This window comes from Vipera ursinii, assembly GCF_947247035.1.
Source record: "Vipera ursinii genome assembly, chromosome: 11".
Taxonomy (NCBI): domain Eukaryota; kingdom Metazoa; phylum Chordata; class Lepidosauria; order Squamata; family Viperidae; genus Vipera; species Vipera ursinii.
Window position 1 is genome coordinate 20,305,879 of NC_139524.1, and position 9,186 is coordinate 20,315,064.

Genomic DNA, 9,186 nt, shown 5'->3' on the forward strand with positions numbered 1-9,186 from the left:
CTGAGGGCCCGATCACGCGGACCCCCTCTTGTCTGAGTGCGACCCATTTTACTTTTGCTGCGCTTCCCCCATTGGCTGCACCCCTGTTTGAGTTGCCCTGGCTATTTCGACATCAGCTGAAGAGTCCCTTTCTAAACCGGAGCTCAGCTCTTTACACATACTTTATTTTGAGCTGTTCTTGAAATCCTACCCCGCTGTGTGCATTCTAAGGAATGAGTCTCGGCCGGAAGGGTTTGACTCCAGGGCTGCCCTCCCCGGTCAGGAGGAGCGGGAGGAGCAGAGAGAACCTTTGTGTGGCTGCCCTGAACTCTGAGAGCAAACCTGAACCATACAGGCAAAGAATACCCAACCTGGCACCCTCCAGAGGTGAAGGACTCCTCTCCCACAATCTCCAGTCCACACAGGCCTTTGTGTCACGTTGACACCTTTTCTCTGGAACCTCCTACAAAGGGCAGTGTTGAGGCTGTCCTCCTGCAGAGGCCAGATGTGGGTTCAAGACTTTGCCGCTGGCCTTCAGCAGCCGAGGGTGTCCTCCCTCCCCGGGTTGCTTTTCTGGTTCTCCTTCCCCTTTTCTTATCAGCCCCTATAAAAGGTCCCTCTGGTCTCCAGCTATAAAATGTGAGGGATGGTTTTAATTCATGCCTGTTGCATTCAGTCCTGCCCCAGGAGGGCTTGCAGCGGATGCCTCCCAGGCCTTCCCTGGCCAAGATAAAACCAGCTGCTTTTCATCCCACCTTTGTTCTGGAAGCTCTTTCAAGCATACTGGAAGATCTCAGAAGGTCTCATTCTTTGGGAACTTTCCGGAAGCTGCAGAACAGATTCCAAATGCAACTGAAAATATTCTGCATCAAGCACCGCATGGTGGGTTGGAGAATTCTGGGAGTTGAAGTCCACACATCTGAGTTCAAAGAACACTGCGGTAAATGGCAGCTGCTGTCCCAGGGGCTGAGATGCCGCTGATCCCCTTTCCCTGGAGAGAGGCCTGTCGCTCCTGAGAGGAGCTTTGGAAGCAGCTTGGCCTTCCGAGAGGTAGCAGGAGGCTGCTCGGGCAGGAGGAGAAGAGTGGAAGGGCTTGGAGATGACAGCCGCAAGACCAGCAGAGGCTCCTAGACCAAGAAACCGGAACAGTTCGATAAAAACACCAATCTTTGTAAATGGAGAATTGGATCTGCAGTGCTCTTGGCCCTGACTGGAGGATCCGAAGTACCCGGAGGTTGAGGAAGGGTCCATCGCCCACCAGATCTTCACAGGAGCGCCTGCCTTCCTTTGATCCACTCCCCCGTGCTTCACCACTCATGCGTGGCCACCACGGAGCCCCTGTTGCACCTCCTGAGCTTGATTGGGCCCCCTCCAGCTCCCCCAGGGGGCTGCCCAGCAGAGCCTCTTAATTCCTTCTCAGCCCCCGAAGCTAAAGCTGCCTTTGCGGGATGCCAGCTTCTCAGCCAGCCCGGGCAGATGCTGCTGCTGCTGCCGCCGGCGGCAAGTGCTAAGACGCTGGCATCCCAAGCATGCTGGGGAAAGGTGGGTGGCTCTGCCCGTTTCGGCTGGAGACCAACTGACTATGGGATGGACATCCAAACTGCAGCAGTCAACATACAGGAGATTTCTCCAAGGTGTGGACGTTGGAGGAGGAGAGTCCTTAATCTACAGCATCACAAAATCAGGAGAAGTCACATGTTTTGCTAAAAGGCTTTCGAGAGCTGCGGGGGATTTCCTCAGGGGCCATTTCACCAGCCAATCAAAGGAGCTGAAACTCAAGAGGATCAGAAAAGTGGCTATCAGCTACCATCCTCATGTCCTTCCGATTGATTTCCCATCCCGTGTTGGAAGTTTTGCAAGGCCTGAGCCTGCTTGAAATCCGTGCTCCCTCCTCCTCCTGCTCCCGTTCAAGATGGGGCCACGGGGGAAGCCTCAAACCGGTCTCCCTTGTCAGAGGAGCCCCCGTGGCCTCCTTGGGGCGCAGCAGACAAGCTGAGATGGCCTCCTTCCTCTAGCGCTCATTCATGACCTAAACGCTTCCCAAGGGGCTCTCCTGCCCTTCCTCTCAGCAGCCACCCCCCCACAGGGTTCCCCCCCCAGTCTTCTGCCATAAAATAAATCTCCCAATGGGCATTTTGGCCTCACTCCAGAAATAGCTGTTGACCCCGCCGGCTATTTATATCACCTCTGCCTCTTTGCTGAAGAGATCGAGGGTCCTCCAGGAACTAAAGCTGGGAGCAGGACTTAGACAAGAGCAGCAACAGAAAAGGCTGGCTGGGGAATTCTGGGAGTTGAAGTCCACCCCTTGGTGAGGTTGAGAAATGCTCTGATGATCCCCAGGCCCTCCCCGCAGGGTTAGCGACCTGCTGGATGTCTTGAGCAATAAAGCAAAGCTTTGCAAAAGGGCGATTTCCATCCATCTCCAGCACAGCAGGAGAGTCTGCAAGTCATCAGATGTCTGAAAGTTCAGGGGAGGAAGTCCTGCAATTAGGTTGCCCTGTTCAGTTGGCTTTCCGGTGAGTCAACCCGCCTGCTCAGGGTGAGAGGCCAAACCATCCTCACAGAGGGAGGAAAGGCTGCATTGGATGGTGGTGGATTTGGCCACCAGGGTTGAAGAACGGAAGACATGAAGTGCCTTCCAACCTAGCCTTGGACCGGATGTGGCCACCGGTCAGGGAGCCTGCTGGTTGTGGTGCTCTGCTGTTCTGTGTTGGTGTATTACTTGCCTGCTTGAAGGGAGGAATAGCCCTATTGGGTCAGGCAAGGCCAAGACCCGTGTGGCCCTCAAAAGCTTCAGGTGTTCCTTTCTGGCAATCCCAACCCTCCGGGCGAAGAAGAGGAGCCAGGAGACCTCAGGGCAGGGCCCCGGGCCCCCCTCCTGCCTCCGAGAGATTGGAGGGAGCTGCCCCCGACTCAGAGGGTGGAGGGAGTCCAACAGCCCCCCCAGAGCCCCCACCTTCATGAATATGTCCGATCTCCTTTTAAAGGCATCACCACGACGCGGGTGAAAGAATTCCAAGGTTAACTATCTATTCAGGATATTTTGAACATTTTGATCACAGCCAGTCATATTTAAAAAATTTTCTCCAGCCACCTTCCCTTTTTGTTTGGACTCATCATTTTCTTCATGGACGTTTTTCACGGGTGTCCTTGACATTCTCCTTGGTTGTTCCCAAGCAGCTGGATTTTTTATCACTCAAAAATGCTCTCTGTCTGCTAGGAATGACAGAATTATGAAAATAACACAGAAGCAAACAGCTGGATGGCTGACGTGAAATGCTATATGTCCCCTAGCAAAGGATTTCTTGGCAATAAACATGGTTCCTCTGAGTCTCTCACACCATCCTCTGACCCTCGGCCTCTTTGTAAAAAAAGGGGGGCTACTGGTCCTATTTTTATCAGGAGGGAAGGCCACCTCATGCTCCTGCTCACTTTCATTTAATCCCTTGGGCCAATTCTTCATCTTTGGCCACATCTCTTCTTTAAAGGCAAGAAGGAGGCAGCTGAAATGTAGATGGTGATTTAGATAGCTCCAACCTGGCAATTAACTATTGGCCAGGATGTGTGCAGAAGAGCTACCCTCTTTCAGCTCCTGGTTCTTTGGGAGGTCTGAGCAAACGAGGCAGCGGAAGACAGTTGGGATTGAATGCCCTTCCTTCCTTCCTTCCTTCCTTCCTTCCTTCCTTCCTTCCTTCCTTCCTTCCTTCCTTCCTTCCTTCTCCTCTGGGGCTGAAATGCTGGGGACAGCCTGCTTTTGAATGAAAACTTCTCCATCATCCTTCAAGCTGCTGCCTTGAAGCAGAAGAGGCGTCCATCAACGTGGAAGTTGATTCTCTCCATTTGCTGCTTTATTTTGCCCCTGCAGTTCTGGTTTTACTTGGGTGCTCTGTGGAGGTGGCAGAATGCAAAGGTGCCAAGGCTGCTTGTACGCATTTGTGTGACTCAACACACCCTCAAGACACTGAGGCCTTGCTTGACTGCTCCTGCATGAAAGCGAGCATTATGGCCCAGACCCACGACTCCCAAACCCACCGATGGAGTTAGAAGGGGCCACCTTCTCTGGCAGCACCGCTTTGCCCTAAAAGGAAGACAGCTCTTCTGAAACCAGCACAAGCGTTCTGACCTTGTGGAGAGAAAACTTTATTAATTGAAGGATTATTTTAATTACAGCCTGTCCTCCCAGTGATTGAATCAAAGCTCAGTGGACCAAATCCCGTGTTTCAGCCAAAAGGTCAACCATGTTGCCCTCAAGGGTTCTTCCCAGCTCCATTCCCAAGGATATCCCACAGGACACGGGGAGCTCATTCCCCAGGAGATTTCTAAGGGGATTTCCATCAGAATGGAGAAAATAGTTGGCACCCCTTAGAGCTGTTCTGTCCTACAGTTCTTGTCCAGGATTCAGGGAAGGAGGCACAACCCCCCTACTTTTCATGTCTTTCTAGACCAGACTTGAATCCTGGCTTGAGCAACGGCTGGGCCCTGCCGGACCCCTCTCCTCATCATAACTGGTCGTCGCGCTTACAGACAGACACACCCAAGAATGTCCTCGTGACACCTTGATCTGCTCACCCAGTTCAAGTCCTAGCAGGCAACCACCGACTTTGTCTGGGCCTTCGGAAGAAAGGAAATCCGAGTTACCCATCCCCCTTCCTTCTGGATTCCTGCTTCTTCAGCGACCTGCAGCCTGACGTGGAGGAAAGTCAACTGAAGCTGACGTCAACCTTGTGAAAGCCCCAGGCACTCAGTCACACCAGAGCAAAGCCAAGCTGCTGTGGAAGATCCATTGTTTACTCTGATCCATTGTTTACTCTGGCTCAGGAATTCTGGGAGTTGAAGTCCAAAAGTCATAAAAGGGCCAAGTTTGAAGACCCCTGTCCTAGAGAGTCAATGGAGGCTAAAACAGGTGGTGATGAAATGGGCCCGCTGTCTGGCTTCAGCACAGAGGCTGTGTCCTCCCACTCCCAGATTTCCTGTGCAGACCCCCAGGTGAGGGGTGGTAGAGCGAGGGGGGGTTGGGGTTAAACATTTGGACACAGAGATCAAGCTCCCGAATGCCGTGTCTGCTTGGCGAGCCACACGGTGGCTGTTTTGATGGCCATCTCCTCAGTGAGGAGATGGCGGTCGATGAGCTCTGAGGAGCACTAATTATTCAGGAAGGCAGGTTTGGAAACCTGAAATGCGCAGCCCGTTCTTTCCACCACAAGTAAAACACTCTTTGGGAAGAATTCATCCGCAAGAGGGATGAACATTCTATTAGTGGCCAAAAGTCAACCCCACAATTCTCAAAAGCTCCCAGAATGATTCTGCCGAGAACAGAATGGAATAAATTCCTGTATTCGTGTAGCGGGAAGAGAGAGAATAGAACTTGAGGGAAATGGCATCCCTTTTATTCAAACAACCCAAGTAGACAAAATGCTCTTTATTAAAGTTGAATTTTGGGATGCATCTGGTGGCTTTTCTAGGGGAGTCATTCCGGGCTCCTGTCTCGGGGTGGCACCAGCCCAGCTGATTTTTCCCAGCCTGCCTCCTCCTCAAGAGAAGGTGAAGAAGGAGCCCTGGGCTGCCAGCCATTAATCTTCCAAATGGAACATCTTTAGCCCCTTGCAAGCATCTTTAGATGCTTGTAACATAATCCCTTCCCCTGAGCTGAAGCCGCAGAGGATGACAGGATGAGAGTTAAAATAAAATTGTTCCAGGCCTTGCGTGGAGGCCGTCCTGCCCTGTTTCCCCCAGAAGCTTTTGTGCTGCAGGGAAAGTTCTGGAGGGAAGATCTCCCCTTTCTGGCCAGAGAGACCCACTCGAAAGGCCTGCTTGAGAAGGGCACCTCCTAAGTCCACCGCCTCCTCCCTGCTTATTTCAGGGCTGGCTCGGCGTGCTGCCGCTCTGCCCTCGCCTTGGCATCCGAGCCACCCTCTTGAGTTACAGCCTTGGGCAGGTGCGCCGGGCTGGGCTATAAATATCCCCAAGAAACTGAACAGGCAAGAAGGAGGTGTCTTTTGGGAAGGCCAAGCTTGCCGGTTTGCACAGAGCTTTGCCCAGATTCAAGCCCTGAGCTCTTCTTGGGAGCGCTTGGTTGAACTGCTCGGGGCTGGACCAAGCCGTTCCCCCCAGCCCTGCCTCCAGATGCTCTCCAGAGGCCTCCCAGCAGAACCAGGGCGGCCTCTGCCCACTCGTTCCCTACAAGGTGCCTCTGGGCACCTCTGCGCCGGCATCCCAGGAGTCTGCCCCCAGACTGCTTTTCTCTGCCATTAACCCCACCATGGGGGGGGGCTGGGGGGGGCAACCTGTGCAAAGATGGACTGAGCAGTCTTCTGCAGAAAGAGGAGGTTGGTTGGGCTTTCGGGGGGGGGGAGAATTTGGTATTCAGAGGGGAGATGGGCTTCGGGTGCCACCTTCATCCCCTGAGGGAATCCCCACTTCTTGCCTGGATTTTTCTGCACCAGCATTCATGCTCCCTCCATGCCGTCACTCAAGCAAAGAAAAAAGAGAGAGGGGAAAGCCAGGCGGTCCCGAAGAAAGGCAGATGTTCCATCCATCCCTGAGCCTCTGAACCGAATGCAGAGTCCCTCTGAAGGGGAGCTGGGTGCAAGGACACCCAGCTTTCAAGATTGCCATTTTTGGGCCCACAGTGCGCCCCAGACTGGCTGCTTTCTGGGGGACAAAAAATGGAGAACATCAGTTAATTCTGGCACAATTTTCTGGTCATTGTTACAGCTTTGAAATTTGAGGGACTCGCTAAGAGTCTGCTTGGTGAGATTGCCTTTGATCTTCTCCGCAGATGGATTCATTGGCCTTTTAAGGATTGTGGTCATTTTGAACACGGGATGTAGTCAAGGAATCAAGAGACGTCTACTTGTTCTCCATCATCTTCAACCAAGAGGCAAGGAAAAGGTCTTCAAAAGGCTGCTGGGATTTCATGGGATTCATCATCTCACTTTTTTCTTCTCCCACCTGCATTTGTTGGCACTGGTCACGGGCCTTGTGGAAGCAGCCCACAATCAAAGGTTTTTAAAACCAGTCATGGGCCCAGAGTGACACAAAATGCTTAGACAGTCGGAAAATCCTTGGCCCAGAACTGGTGGAACCTGTCCATCGTGGCACTAGCAGGATGTCTGCGCCACACAGCCAGGGAGGATACGGGACAAGCCGGGGGCAGAGCCACCTTGGCACAATTGCCTTCCAGGTCTGGGCAGGTGTGATGCTCCCAAATGAAGTGTGGGCGGGAAGGGCCCGATAACCAGAGTTTGGAATTTCCCATGCCACAAAGAGTTGAGGAGTGGGATCCCATTCGGACAGGGAGCCCCGCCCAGCAAAGAGAGGGAGCCTCTCCCTTGGTCTCCCGGCCCCCCTGCTCTCTCGGCCACAGCAGCCTGGAGGGGCTGCAAGAGCTTGAGGGGCCGCGTCTCTCTGCAAGTCCTCCTTTTAACCTTCATGGACCAACATCAGCAAGCCTGGGATGCAGAAGAGCCTCCTCTGGCATTCAGAGAAGCCCCCCCAGAGCCAGCCGGGTCATGGTTGGTCCCCGACTGCAGACAACCCCCTTGCGCGGAGCAGGATGGGCGGGAGGCCAAACCGGATGCAGCTTTTGTAGGCCACCAAAAGTGCCTTTTCTCCCAGAGGCGTGGAAGGGAGGGAGGGAGCAGCTTTGGAGGAGGCCAGAGACCAGAGCTCTGAAGCCCCCCCCCCAGCACTGGCGCTTGAAAGGGGCTGCTCAGCATCTCAGGGTGGAAGGAAGGCCCGGGGCAGCGGTTCCTTGCCCGGCTTTTGGCAGGCGCCTGGCACGTCTTCCACTTCAGGACTTTTCCATGGAAGGTTTAAAAAAAGAGCAGTAAGATTCAAGGGTTGGCACAGCCACAGGAAGGCTGCACTGCTTTGGTGGTGGATGTTTTTCAGGAGCAGGATTCGCCCTTGTGGACTGAATCATCCCTGGGATCAGCTTCTGTTTTCCCATCTTTTTTTTTTTTGAGTGACATACCCATGGCTGCCTCTGGCACAGCTGGAATTGGGGGAGGGCAAAGGAAAACCCAACAAAGCTTGTTTTCTTCTGCCCCCTGAACCTTCCCCTGGTCCTGGCCAGCTGCTTTGTGTCGCCACTATTGCCCTCTTCCACCTCCCAAGGAGGACCCTGCATTCTTCTACAGGGATCCCTCCAGGCGGGCATGCTTGAATGTGCTGCAACAGCACCCCCCCTCCCCCATTGAACTTGGCCCCGGGTGACTCACTTTGGCAACATCCTGGAAGTCGCTGGTTGCTCCTTTAATGGGATGTTTGTTTGGGGTTCTCAACTGTGTTTGCATGCTCTGGATCTCCTGATGGTCCACCATCCCCAATTACTCTGTTTGTATTTTGCACAGCTGAAAGCAGGTGCGATGGCAGAGATGGTCACCAGGGAAATTGCTCTAGGGGAATCTGAAGGCACCCAATGGACGGGGAGTCCAGCTCGCCCCTTGTCATGCACTGTGGCCCAATAAGAAAGACCACCTTAAAACGGCCTGGTAGCCCCCACCATTTCTAGCCCAAATCCAGGTTGCAAATTCTTGGCACCATCAAGGACCAGACTGTTGCGGGGACCTAAGCAAGGAATGCACACCGCCTTGGGACTTACTAAGGCTGCGTTTAATAAGGTATAATTTAGCAACCTATAACAAACACAAGTTCCCCTGGATCCTTATGCAGATCCAACCAATTGTCCTCAGAGGAGATTTCCTGTTGCAACCCAGTATGAGTAAATGTTTTGGCCTTTTTGCCTTCCAGGATGCCTGCAAAATCATTAGATGGGAAGATAATTAACTCCTCTGAGGATGAATCTTAAACTTACAACAAACACTTTTCTGGGTTGAGAGCAATTGGTGAAAGCTGGCCCTGGCTCTGCTAAAGAAAACCTGTGGGGGGGGGGCAAGGGGAAGGCGGTTGTGGCTCACAGAGGATGCAGTCAAATCGGCACCGCCAGGCAGGCGGGTTAAAGCAGGGGTCCCCAACCTTTTGGCTACCAGGGGCCAGTTCTGTGGAGAAAGGTTTTGTGTGCTGCCTGCATGCCACAGATGGGGCTTTGCTTGTTTGTGCGGACCGGTTGCTGGCATGCCGTGGCCTGGTACCGGTCCACGGGCCGGGGGTTGGGGACCCCTGGGTTAAGGGATCTGCTTGGGCAGGGAGAGCAGCAGGGAAGAGCAAAGGGATCCCGGAGCTGCTTCCCTGGAGAGCAGCCAT